This window comes from Phalangium opilio, unplaced genomic scaffold (assembly GCF_054372755.1).
Source record: "Phalangium opilio isolate 3A_F unplaced genomic scaffold, DU_Popi_V2 ptg000090l_1, whole genome shotgun sequence".
NCBI classification, from domain to species: domain Eukaryota; kingdom Metazoa; phylum Arthropoda; class Arachnida; order Opiliones; family Phalangiidae; genus Phalangium; species Phalangium opilio.
Genome location: NW_028324195.1, coordinates 3,102,044 through 3,116,712, shown reverse-complemented (window position 1 = coordinate 3,116,712; position 14,669 = coordinate 3,102,044). Strand labels below are relative to the sequence as shown.

General features: G+C 36.3%; 1 long non-coding RNA gene across 1 annotated transcript; it reads right to left on the bottom strand.

The window, feature by feature from the left end:
• Window positions 1–5,354: 5,354 nt before the first annotated feature.
• On the bottom strand, window positions 5,355–6,479 carry LOC149645024 (uncharacterized). Its single transcript, XR_016371981.1, has 3 exons — window positions 6,259–6,479; window positions 5,584–6,185; window positions 5,355–5,501 (listed from the first exon to the last, which is right to left on the bottom strand). It is a non-coding gene; the product is annotated as an uncharacterized LOC149645024 (long non-coding RNA).
• Window positions 6,480–14,669: the final 8,190 nt, after the last annotated feature.

Here is a 14,669-nt window from a genome sequence, read left to right as displayed (position 1 = left end):
ATTTTATTTGTAAAATAATTTATTTCCCACGCTGGCGCGAGTTGCTTTGCGTTGTCGAGTGCGTGATGGAGCGGGCTATGCCTGGAGTCCCAACCCCCGTTACTTACTACCAAAATACCCACAAGCATAGCCCACTCGATCACGCTCTCTTTTCCCCGGCTACATATTTTGAAGAGGGCACTTTTTAGGCGTATTTATTAACAATCTTGGATCACCTTTGTGGACTTTTAGGGTAGCCCCAGGGATATTTGATATATCGTCGACACTCTATAGGGGTCGGCCTCTCTTGACAAAAGGTGGGGTAAAAAAGCGAGCCGTCTCAAAAATCGGACGCCTGGTGTCAGGGAGCAGCGTAACTATATTCATGACGTCAAGTCACGAGAAATTCAAAGGTGGGAAGAAAATGATTTACTGATTGGTTGAAATAAAAATGGCGCAAATTACGAAAGATTGGCCGCGCAATATCAACGAGTTATCTCAAAATTGCCTTTTCCATACCTTTTCACTCTTTTAAACTGAAAGCTATTTATAAATTAAAATATATTTTTTTAAAATGCCAGGAACTTTTTGTTCCGTTCCTAACTGTGGAGCAAAGTAAAATATCCAAGATTATCCCTTTTTAAGTTTCCTAAACAGAAAATTCAACACTAAAAAGAAAACATTCGATTATTTATACTAAGTTTAATATCAATTAACTACTAATCACTGAAATAACTTGAAATTTCATACAAATAAATAAGCTTCTCGTTGTTTTCGTCCATTTTTTTAATTTCGAACATAACTCTCTTCATCGTTGTTTTTAAACTTTTATAGGCCTCGCAGAGGGGCAGTACTACTAGCAGACGAATCATCACATAGTTACGATGCTCCCGCAATTCAGATGGCGCTGTCGTCGGCCTCAAAAACTTGCCCCTTTTTTTAACATTACGGGTATAGGAAGATGCCGATCCCTATAGAGTGTCGATATATCAAACATCCCTGGTAGCCCTTATAAACTGAGTCGGCATTGCCCTGACTATTTTGTGTTTAAGGTTTATAAGCTTAATATCAAACAGACGTTAGTTAATGCTACAAAAAAAGTTCGAAATTGATAATCTCGGATCGTCTTTGAGAAGTTTTAAGGATATCCGAATTTCATATTGGGCTTATGAAAAGTTTGAGCTAAAGGTTAAACAGACATAAATCAGCGTTTTAAAAAATTGTGTAAAACTGTCAATTTGGTCCTATTTGTGGAATTTTTAGGGGAGCGCCTCGCGTTTCAATAAAGGGTTGTAAAAAATTGTATTATGTTAATTACAATAAGAATACAAACTTTCAATGAGTTACGTTTTTATTTTTTGGAGTATCATCATAAATAAATGACTGATTGAGCTAAAGTTACGGTCCCCTTTTTATATGTTTCTGCTTAGTGTAGATTTTGAAAATGTCAAACAGTTTCTTAACAATCTTAATTAAAATGAAGACTGAAGGAGCAGATATTAATCAAAAATGTCTTGATTAGAATCAAGTCCTAAAAAGTATCGATAAGACTGAAGGATCAGATATTAATTTTTCTTTTTAATTGAAACTTAAAGGCATGCTTAAGAAAAAACAACGTTCCATTACCGTTTTCCGTTGAAATAACGTATTTTACAGGTAATCAATTTCAAAAATTTACTTATCTCGGGTTTTCGGGCACAATTCCATTCCCCCAAAACATTTTATCATTACATTAATTACTTTTGAGAGATAACGTGTCAAAATAAGCTTTAAAACAATAAAAAACTGAATGAGCGGTCTGTTTAGCCATGACCAAAACCTTCAAATCAGTGTTGCTAATGTTAGAAAGTGGATGTTCCCAGTTCCATTTTAAAAATTTGCCGCATTTCCCACACCCCCTTCTTTACAGTCATATTTATCTGGACTATTTTATCATACTAAGTTTAATGTGGAATATCACTCCGCATGGCTTTGACAATATGTACAAATGCTATAAAGCTTTAAAATTCTCAAAATATGCTTTCTTTTTTTTCAGTGCCAAACTTAAAATCACCGAATTTATTTCAAAATGTTGCTTGAAATTATTAAACCGGATTAAATTTTCGAAAATGCACTAATTTTAACTGTGCAGTTAAAATTAGTGCATTTTTGAAAATTTTGCACTATTAACCCTTGAACAGGAAAATTCCGACATTTGATTGATTTCGGAAAAATATTACTTTTTCCCCACAGAGCCTAAAACCAAACCTAAATCTCCCACGATGTGGGAAATTACCCACACATTGGCAACACTACTTTAAAAACTTACAACAAGCACACTTTCGAGACATGTTCTGAACAAATTAGTGCTTAACCCTCTAATAGTACGACCACGGAGAATTGATGTAAACTGTAGTTGAAATATATTCATGTGCGACCTACGGCACTGAATGGTCTCTAACCATTGTTTGAAACTAGAGAGAGAAATAGTGAGCAGCATTAATCATGTCCTGAGCTATGAGAATGAACAGTATGACTGTTGACTGAAGTACACTAGACATTACATCATTTTGCATAACCACGAGTAAAAATCTAACTGTCCCTACTTAATTTTCCGCCATTGTTTTAAAACGTATCCACTGCGAAGCATACCGGGCACAAATGAGGGAACCTTTTAAAACTCAATGTCATACACGTACTCTCTCAAAAGTAATTAATGTAATGATAAAATGTTTTGGGGGAATGGAATTGTGCCCGAAAACCCGAGATAAGTAAATTTTTGAAATTGATTACCTGTAAAATAAGTTATTTCAACGGAAAACGGTAATGGAACGTTGTTTTTTCTTAAGCATGCCTTTAAGTTTCAATTAAAAAGAAAAATTAATATCTGATCCTTCAGTCTTATCGATACTTTTTAGGACTTGATTCTAATCAAGACATTTTTGATTAATCATTTAAGGCTTTGACTAATTCTGTGTAGGTTTTATCCGTTGGCTTGGCTGGTCCCACTATGTTGCGCAGTTTGGCGTATGTCGAAGCTCCGATAACCGTCAGCAACATCGCCTTCTTTTTAGCTTCAGCGTCTATATCGTTAGCAACGAAGTATTGCCCCAGTCTTTCGGCATATAAGGTCCATGATTCCGTTTGTTCATTGAACGTTCCAAAATGAGCAGTGACTGACATGTTTGAGGATTCGATGATTGTCTCTCGTTGTCTTGATGTCCTTCTCTCGTACTGGTGGTGATCTTCGTTGTAGATGCTGTTAGTCGTTGAAGTGGAACTGTCGACGCGATCTTGTTAATACGATCTCGTTAAAGCCATCTCGCCTCCGTCGCCATTTGTTGTGTTCTTATGTGCCTACACATTACTAGTAACTAGACTATGGTTGATATTGGTTAAAAGTATTTAATAGTATATACAATGGACACAAGTCATAGTTGGTATAAAGCCTGAGTGGAACTGACTGACTGACTAACTAACTGTAGAGTTATCGTAGCCGGGGTTTATATACTAATTGTTATCACATAGATTGATAAGGTAGTAGGCCAAATAGTTTTTTATAGCTAACAACATAACAGTTTCGGAGAAAAATACTTTTTTGGAGAGTAGTATTGACTCAAATCATCACTTCATTTAAATATCACCTTTTTATAAATCAGTTATTAAAAGAATACTTTGTCTTGTCAAATGACCACACGGAGTAACTATTTAGCTCATTTTAAAATTTTGAAATTTTTCTAATATGGCTATGGTGGATTTATTCAGTTGCGTTAGATGTTCTTATATTTCTAAAAATTTGGCACACTGTTATCTCACATGCTAAAAAACTTGACCCTGCCCCACATCTCCGAATAGATTGTGGCCTGCCGCCGTATTCTGCAGGCTTAGCCTTCCGCGCCCACTTGGATTCTCGTCGCTCATTGGTCCATAGAGAACTGGATTCTGGCTTTTGATTGGCGGCTTAGGTTTCGAGGCGAAATTGGATTCTGGGCTGAGATTGGATGTTCATGCAAGCAAGGAAAGATAGTGGTTCAGTTCAGTTAGCTTTTCAATTGATACTGAACGTACGGTGTAATGTCAGCATTTTGTGTCGGTTATCGTCAAAAGTCAGTGCAATAACCTTTAACCTCTATGTTTAGGTTCTTTACGCCATCTATTTCGTGAACCTTCAAATAGCAGACTATTTTCCCCAATTCCCACATGTTTAGGGTTAGTGTACTGTATCTCGGTAACATGACTCTGGAATGGAAGTTTATTCAAGTATTTAATGTGTAACGATAGTGTACTTAATGGTAGACGAAGTATAATTTTACATTTTAATAATATAACTTCACAATCTTTACTAAAATATAGCATTGTAACAGGGGTTAATTCTGGTCGTCAAAAACCTTGTAGCAGAGGTGTTTTATCAATGAAAGGGGCGTGTGTAGCTGAACCATGCAAGGCTATCTAAGATATATTGTGAGCAATACAGTGGTTAGGCTTTGGAGAGCCTATTTGTCTTTATGAAAGAGAGATTCCAATGCACAGAAATTGAAGACGTAACTGTTCTGATATACCATTCCAGTTCACGGGTAGAATGTATCATGTCACCAAGTAATAAGCTGAGAAAAACGATCGTAAAAACGCTGCTATAGGTTGAAGAAGCCTAAAACAATAGATTTTCGGTTATAATTCCCTGGTTTAATCTTGGCATTTGTAATGTCTGTTAGTCCTGGATGAGTACTAATTGTTGGTATCGAGTATCTCGATCGAATATCAATAAAAGTACTTGTACCAATAATAAGTGATACATATCGTGAAGATTACCAATTACATGAATGACATTCGACATATAAATGCTCGAACGAAAGGATACCATTAAGACTTCACCCTGTTTCGATAGTGTCGCACACTCTATGGTATAACCTTGAATGAAACGTATCTTATTGATTGCGTTCAACTTATTTTGGCTTTTCAACTAACGATTTAACTGACGTTGTAGCTTCTCCAGTTTCACATATAAAGACGACACACTTCTATATTAGGCAAACTTACACTCTACTATCACTTAAATCTAAGATTTGCCTAAATGGTAAATTAGGCAAACGAAAAAGTCGAAACAGGAAACCTCTTGTAATATGTCGGCTTCAATCAGTTTTATTCATACTTTCTACCAAAAATCTAATTTAAAATTATAATTATAATAAATTTATACAGAACGATATTTCAGATCATATTGCTTTATTTTGACCAGTTTATGAAGAAACGTTGTCGCTACTCTCATGACAAAAGAGCAAAGTTTTGCCGTTGTCATATAATTGCTTATAACATTTTACATCCAAATGTACTTTCAAACATTGGCTCTTATCTTTTACACAAACAGGCTGATGTTACTTTATTTGAGGTGACATTAAGTAGCAGCAAATCCTGTATATAGATAGTTTACACAAATGGAGCATTTATGAAACTTACACCAGAAGGCCGGGCTGCACGGAGGACATAAAGAGACGGGTTTCTGTCCTCCTGGTGTAAATGGTATGATTCCTCCACATGTGCAAATCCTGTATATTAAGATCAAACTTTTGTGAAGCCTTAAAACATTATTACATTTTTGTAATATTTTCTAAATAAAGTGGTAATTACATGGTATTTGATGTTAATTATAACAATTTAAAGTTTGTATTATAGATTGAAGCGTGGACGTCATCAATATTGACTGTAGTAGCCCATTCGTGTGACACTGTCAATTATACCACTGTTTTATTCCAAATCTTTAGCACAACAAAAACTGATTCACATTTATATTGTTAGACACTTCAGTAACCATATTTACCAGGTGAACGTACTGCAACATTAACTTTTAAACCCATCTATCATATTTTCTTTCTTTGACTATATCACACGTACAGTCAATGGTAACCCATAGGGGTAGGATTGCCTATGGGGCTGTCATACTTTGAATTGTATATACGGAATGACGTTTTTGTCTCATTACCCTTGAGTGAACCCACTTCAGCATGTCAGTAGGATGTTATTATATACTATAATTAATATTCTATATTGCATTAATTATATAATTATTATGAGAATTGAATGGCTTTAATAATGGTCAGTTGGCTCATTCGATGCTCATGTTATTTACTAACGACGCAGAACGATAAATGAAGTCACATTAATGATTAAACTTACATAACACCTAAGCCTTGGTTGAAATAATTTTCGATCACGAGCTGAAACGTCTTACACTATAAATGAACGTTTACTTTTATTCAACTATATTGTCACAGATAATTTGCAATTGATAAAATAAAAGCATACCCGTCGAATGCGACGATTTAAGTAAATCGCTCTTCTTCAAATAGGCATCCGTACTTAGCAAAATATTAACCGTACTGGTGTACCCAAGTCGCCTCTAACAATGACGAAGTGTAGTCTGCTACGTTCAGCATCAGAAACTAAAGCAAAAGCACCGGTGAGTTAACCGGTTGATGACGCTGAACGATTCACCCATCGAAAAACCGTATTTCAAATTTGGTGGACATCCGCAATTCAATTTCGTCTTGAAAGTCGAAACCTAAGCCGCCAATCAAAAGCCAGAATCCAGTTCCTTTACGGACCAATGAGCGACGAGAATCCAAGTGGACGTGGAAGGCTAAGCCTGCAGCCGCCCTATTCTGCAGGCTTAGCCTTCCACGTCCACTTGGATTCTCGTCGCTCATTGGTCCTAAGAGAACTGGGTTCTGGCTTTTGATTGGCGGCTTAGGTTTCGAGGCGAATTTGGATTCTGGGCTGAGATTGGATGTTCATGCAAGCAAGGAAAGATAGCGGTTCAGTTCAGTTAGCTTTTCAATTGACACTGAACGTACGGTGTAATGTCAGCATTTTGTGTCGGTTATCGTCAAAGGTCAGTGCAATAACCTTTAACCTCTATGTTTAGGTTCTTTACGCCATCTATTTCGTGAACCTTCAAATAGCAGACTATTTTCCCCAATTCCCACATGTTTAGGGTTAGTGTACTGTATCTCGGTAACATGACTCTGGAATGGAAGTTTATTCAAGTATTTAATGTGTAACGATAGTGTAGTTTATGGTAGACGAAGTATAATTTTACATTTTAATAATACAACTTCACAATCTTTACTAAAATATAGCATTGTAACAGGGGTTAGTTCAGGTCGTCAAAAACCTTGTAGCAGAGGTGTTTTATCATTGAAAGAGGCGTGTGTAGCTGCACCATGCAAGGCTAAGATATATTGTGCGCAATACACGGGTTAGGCTTTGGAGAGCCTATTTGTCTTTATGAAAAAGAGATTCCAATTCACAGAAATTGAAGACATAAGTGTTCTGATATACCATTCCAGTTCAAGGGTGGAATGTATCATGTCACCAAGTAATAAGCTGAGAAAAACGAGCGTAAAAACGCTGCTGTAGGTTGAAGAAGCCTAAATTAATAGATTTTTGGTTATAATTCCCGGGTTTCACCTTGGCATTTGTAATTTCTGTTAGTCCTGGATGAGTACTAATTGTTGGTATCGAGTACCTCGATCGAATATCAATACAAGTACTAGTACCAATAATAAGTGATACATATCGTGAAGATTACCAATTACATGAATTGACATTCGACATATAAATGCTCGAACGAAAGGACACCATTAAGACTTCACTCTGTTTCGATAGTGTCGCACACTCTATGGTATAACCTTGAATGAAACGTATCATATTGATTGCGTTCAACTCATTTTGGCTTTTCAACTAACGTTGTAGCTTCTCCAGACACACTTCTATATTAGGCTAACTTACACTCTACTGTCACTTAAATCTAAGATGTTTTTTTTTTTGAATTGGTCAATAAGGCAAACGAAAAACTCGAAACTGGAAGCTTCTTGTCGGTTTCGATCAGTTTTATTCATACTTCCACCAAAAATTTAATCTAAAATTATAATAATAATTAATTGATACAGAACGATATTTCAGAACATATAGCTTTATTTTGACCATTTTTATGAAGAAACTTCGCTACTCTCATGACAAGAGAGCAAATGTTTGCCTTTGTCATATAATTGCTTTTAACATTTTTCATCCAAATGTACCTTCAAACATTGTCTCTTATCTTTTACACAAGCAGGCTGATGTTACTTCATTTGCCGTGACATGAAGTTGCTGCAATTACAGTATATTAAGATCAAAATTCTGTGTAGCCTTAAACATTTATTATATTTTTTGTAAGATTAACATTTATTATATTTTTTGTAAGATTTTCTATATAATGTGGTAAATACTTGGTTTTTGATGTGGATGTCATCAATATTGACTGTAGTAGCCCATTCGTGTGACACTGTCAATTATACCACTGTTTTATCCCAAATCTTTAGCACAATAAAAACTCATTCACATTTATATTGTTAGACACTTCAGTAACCAGTTGAACGTACTGCAACATTTACTTTTAAACCCATCTATCATAATAGGCGAACTCTCGTGCGTAAACCATCCTCTTACGTCATTTTGACCAGGAATTGAAAAGAAATCGTTTCCGCGCATTGCGATTATTACAATCGATTAGTTGGTGAACCCCAGTTTTAGATAATTTTAAAAAATTCAAATATCCGTGAATATCAACCGATTTTAACGAAACTTGCCTTATTTTAAAGAGAATGGGAACCCTAGTCATTAACCCTTAAATTGGACTTGAAAAGTTTATTTAAAATCATATCGCCCTTTAAAGTCCTATATAGAGACAGTCAGCCAATAATTATATCGAGGTCAAAAAGAGACTACTTCGTGCCACACACATTTCTTATATTATGTAAATCAATTGAGACTATTTCTGGCTTTTTACCTCTCCGAGTGACGTATGTCACGGAGAGGTTATAATTTCAACGTCTCTGTCTGTCTGTCGTTTCACCCACGTGACCGCGTTCACAGTTTCCAAATCGGAGCAAACGTGTTCTCAACTTCCGGAAATTTCGAAAATTGTTATAACACTTACAGGCTATTACTCCATTGCCTGTCTAACACCACCAGCCTCTGGTTTTTGTCCATCCCACACACTGGCTTCTATTCACAATCATCTGCTGCTCCTTGCCCATCCCACATGGACAACAGTCTGTATACCCTGGCTTCTAAGCACCACCATCTTCTGGTCAATGTCCATTCCACATGGAAACCAGTCTGTACATACTGGATTCTAATCAGCACCGTCAACTGCTCTTTGTCCATCCCGCATGGACACCTGTCTGTACACACGGGCTTCTACTCCATCAGCATTTAGGTTAAGACGTACGCGGCGATCGGCATGGGTTACGAGAAACGTCTAGCCTTCCAATGGCGGGGCTTCCACCAAAGGTTCACGCAATTGCGCTGTTCTTAACTATAGCTGCGATTCGAAACCTTTATATACTACCTATTTGAGTAAGGCGAAGCAACCAGCGTATGCTTCATTTCAAACGTCAATATTAGTCAAGTCTCTAAAGAATGTTTAATTATTCTTTATCAAAACAATGTAACGCTCAATAAGGCGAACAACTGACGAAGAAAATATTTAATATTAATTATATTTATTATTATATTTAAGATAATCTTGTTTCTTAACTCAAAATTAATACGGAAAGAGTTAAAAAGCAGTCTATGTTTTTGTCTGTGTGTGTCCGTTCATTGTTACACTAGTGCGTCGCGTTAGCAGTTAGCCTTGTTTTGATGTGTTAAGAAATCATACAGAACCTTAACATTCCCTTTTTCCATAATATAAAGTGAATATGTGGAAGTATTTTTCGTAATTACGATGCCTTTAGTAGTTTTGTAACTTGAAAGCTCTGTTTCATTTTGATATTCCGAGGACATTTTTTAATATTATTATTTGAAATGGCTGTTTATATATTACTTAAGCTATACTACATCTGTATATAGAATAATCCTTGCTTTAGTTATATCAAGAAGAACGCTAAGGCTTACAGTCTGTCGGTTAAACCAAGTATTATCCGTAATAGGCCTAGGGAACTTAAGAGTAAATAATTGAGGCCCAAGGTGTAGTAGACTTTGGGTGTTGATTTTCGTGTCTGTATTGAAGAGAAATTAACGGTTCAGAGTGAGCCGAAAGTTAAATACACGCTTATATAGTCAGGTGTAGATATTATAATGGAAGAAATGATCATGGTGGCAATTAGACCAGTGAAAGGGCTAATGGTAAACGTGTATTAGCTACGGAGTTTTCATTCTTTTTATTGTGCGCAAGACTTTCAGTACGTCTAGCCACAAATCAGCTTTGGTGTTATTTAACGTTAACACTTATGTTGGCAACCTAAAAATATTGTTGAGATGAGACAAGATAGTGTTTACACTGCAAACCAGTTGTGAATGTTGCTATGAGTATTTAGGGTAAACTGCTGAAGCGTAGACAATTGGGCCTTTACAAACACATAAAGGTTATATCTCTCCAAAATTATACACTTCATTTCCTGTTCTTTTCCCCATTTACTGATTTCCATGTTTCCAAGATTTATCCTTATTTGATGTAAAATGTCGTCTGCTTTACTGTATATTCGCAATGCTTGGAATACTGCTTCAATAAATCGTAAATTTTTACTTAAAAAAAAAGAGAAATAATTCCATATCTAGGTAAATAAGTTTGCAGTAGTAGATCTCTTGACTCGGAGAGGTAAAATTTTGGTTTTTCCAACTTGTTTGCTATTTCTGTTTGGGAAGGCTTTTAGACTACATTCTATTAAGTTTGAATTACTTAGAAAAAATTAAGTCGAACACGATATATCAAATGCAAATCATTTATTTTTATCAATAGAAACCGAGATACAGTCAAATCCAAGAGTCAAAAAGAAATTGCGTCGAAAAAGAAAACTTTTCAATCCTGACAATTTTTTTGGCTGGGTTTTTTTTTGACTCGAACCCTGGTAAATTCCAATTATGGGTTATTGACACTGCAATGGGAAACTCGCAACATCTTTAGTTGTGCCACATTTTGTCTCCGGCAAATAGTCTGCTAAAATATTCAGCCTAATTGACCATGCAGTTCGCGTGGCGGGATATTAAACCTTGACCTACAATTGACCATTCCATTAATTACACGGAAAGAAACCAACATACAGGAATTTTTAGACACTGATTAAACAAATTAAAGTGTTGGTTCCTTTCATTCATGAAGGAGTGTCATTAAGTATACAAAGGTCGGCTAATAGAGCTATCTCAGTGCCTAGGTGAAACGTCTCAGGCTTATGATTTGACAGTGGGCGGCCATGTTTGGTACAGCGTTGATTCTATGGGCAAATATCATGGCTGACGTCACATTAAGGCTTCTGAGATAGCTGCTCTATTGCCAAATTCGCGAGCAATCAGGCGAAAAATTAACATTAATGTAGTGCAATCGTAAGTTTATAAGATATGTTCCATAAGTATTTGACACTAATGCTAGACTTACAGCTCGAGCTAGTTCGAGAACGACAAGCGAAAATTGACTACACTTGGTTTTGCAGTCCATATTCCTAATTAGTTTGCATTAGTAAGCCTTTGACAGCGCCTCACCAGGCATCGCTTTACGAGAATCTGACCTACGTCACTTCTTGACAAGCTCCAGTTTGTAATCATTTACTATAGAGTAATTTCGGTTGAGAGGGGGATTGAACTGTGTATCCCCTACGTTAGGGGCAACTTTGTACTAGAGAATACTATTTGCCCCCGGAAGGGAAGGGGAGGGGGGATAATACTAAGGTAAGAGATAGAGGGTTATGACGTTGCCGTATATGGGAAAGAAATTACTCTATTTTATGGAACATATCCTATGAAGTTATGGTGCAATAGGTTTTTACTTATGTTCCGTGTGGCTTAGGAACAAAGTTTTTACACTTTTGAAATAAGTATAAAATGCATATTTAAAGTCGTGCTTGTCCATTCAGCAGATGAAAAATCCACATCTTCTAATAGAGGAGACAAAGTTCTCCGAATGGGAAGTTTCCGAAGAATCGGACCCCAGGACACTTGGGAATCTACAACAGGTTGTCTTTAACGAGCAATCGCAAGTCGCTCGGCGACAAGGGATTATGCAGTTGAATAATAATATTGACATGTCTGGAAGGCCTGGTGAGTACAGAATCATTTTTTAGGGGTTTTTACGCGGGTTTTAGATGCGCAAAGGCTTACGAAATATGTCGAGTAATCTCTTTCAATTTTGATTTTGAGATGATGTATTGTTATAATCGTTGTACTGCGTACATTAGGCTTAGGTTAATTAGAAGTAATGTGAATAGATACTTAATGGACAAATACTCATTTTCATTTATGCAAAGGCTTAGTTAAAGAAACGAATTAATGCTTAGTCATTACGCTGTTATTACGATATCGGGACAAAATTTGTTATTAACGTGGGGACCCAATATATTAAGATGGTAATATCTGTGGAGGGCCCAACATGAAGAACCAACAACTAATGCCACCGGGACAACAAGGGGGTAATAGACATTCACCAGTAAATTTGGCACGTCGGTTTGGCAATGACGTCTTGAATAAGAAAATGCCCGATATGCCACCTGCTCCCCTTCAAAACGCTCTCTCTGTCGAGCTAGAAAGACAACAACATACAACCGTCGTACATAATTGCCAGGATGAAAATGTCGCTCCCAATTCTCGAGAAGAATTGATCCAAAAGGACTTTCAATCATCTGATAGCGACATCGATGATGCTTTGAAAAATGGACAACGAGGTAAAAACAAGGATGGTATATTGAAGCCTAAGGCTAAACAACGCAGGAAAGCTTGGACTGAGGAGGGAGAAGATCTTCTGTTTATTGGTGTTGAAAAATATGGTGTTCATTCCTGGTCTAAAATTGCGAAAGAATACGGAATTCAAAGGTCCAGTAAACAGCTCCATGGTAAATGGAGAAATCTCTCCCAAAGTAAAGACAATATGCTAAAGGTTAAATCCAGGGTCTATGGCAAACAAAGGAAATAATCTTCATAAAATTTTTTAGAAGTATTGTTTTTTATGTTTGCCACTAATATTTTCCGAACTTCTAGTTAAATTACTAATAAAATTTAAAAAATCAGAAACTTCATTTTAAAAATGTATTTATATTTTTCATATGTTAATAAATTTTAGGAAATAAAATCCTTTAGTATTCCTTTCATCAACGCCAAGTTCCCGGATAGGAAATAAGACAGGTTTACAAGTCCAAAACCTGTTTATTAATTGCTCGGACCAGTTTATTTATTCCAAAACCTTGGGTCAGTGGTCCCAGGGACCACTTTATTAATTATAGTCTTCGGAAAAAATAGACGGTGGGACCAGTTTAATAATTCGGGGTTCCTTATTAGAATTTTTCAAGCTCAACACATTTTCTACCAATTTTACTCTTATGTAGTTAGTACTACTTGGCTAGAACTTCCCTACAAAAGTTTTGTAGTCTATTGAGCATTGAATATTGACTATTGATCTTGACTAGCGTCTATTCTAGTATGAGTTTCTTGTAGTCGACAGTCTAGACTAGTACTAGTTGTCAGTAGTTGCATTAGGCAGTAGTGTATGGTCACATTACAGGATTTTGATCTGGCTTACTGATAGCAAGAGAAGATATTGCCACCGAAATGTGACCGAATTTATGTAAAATGCAATAAGGACAAGGATGGTTCAAGGAATGGTTCACCCATAAACTTTTTTAACTCTTAGCTCAATTGTACTTTTATAAAGATAGTGGTACTACTGTAATTAAATTATTAGCGACAGTTTTCATTTTATAATTAAAATAAAATTTTATAATTAAAATAAAATTTTATAATTAAAATAAAATTTTATAATTAAAATAAAATTTTATAATTAAAATAAAATTTTATAATTAAAATAAAATTTTATATGGACATCACCACTAACCCCTATCTCTAAACTTCACTGTCGTGCTTGACCTGCCAGATGACTGGCTGGTTTAAATAGACGTTTAGCCAATGAGATTTTAGCACTCCAAGCAGAAGAATTTAGGTCGGCTTTTTTTTGAGTCTGACAATTTCGTAGTGCTGTGCGAGTACTCGATATGACTCGAGTACTCGACTCGATACTCGATAAGAGATTTTCTGAGACTCGAAAACGTTTCGAGTATCAAACCAAGGCTCGATAAATACTCGAACCTGCTTTTGAAAGGCCTTTTACTCTGAAAATTAGATGTAGTAGCTATAAAAACCCACTAGAAAGTCACGTTTATTGGTTAACAGACGCATGTTAGTGCTTATTGGGTAGTTCAGATCATAATGCCAGTGTAATGTAGTAGCGTAGTAGCGTAGTAGCGCCTAGCTGGTTCAATAGTGGAAGTAAAAGTAATAAAATACAGTTAATAATAGCGTTGACTATTATAGGGAGAGGGCGTTTGTCAGGGAGGGAAAGAACATCCGACGACATTTTATACCTCTACTTAGGGGAGCGTTTGTAGGCGCGATACTGAAATTCCCCCGTTAGGGGGATGGAATCGAGGTAAGAGAGATATAAGCCTATGACGTGGCAAGAATGGGTTTGCCCTCTCCCTATATCCAAACGTTATTTCTAGAAATGGTTACCCTGACCAACGCCCATGACCGTTGCCCTGACTTGCTCAAGCCCAACCGACAACGACAACGAACAAGGCGTGGAGAATCGTCCGTTGTGGTCTCGCGGATTTGAAATTTTTACTATACCGAATACTACCACTCTATTGGCTGTAAATTATACCTACAGTGCTGCTCGCGGTGGAAGCTTCCTA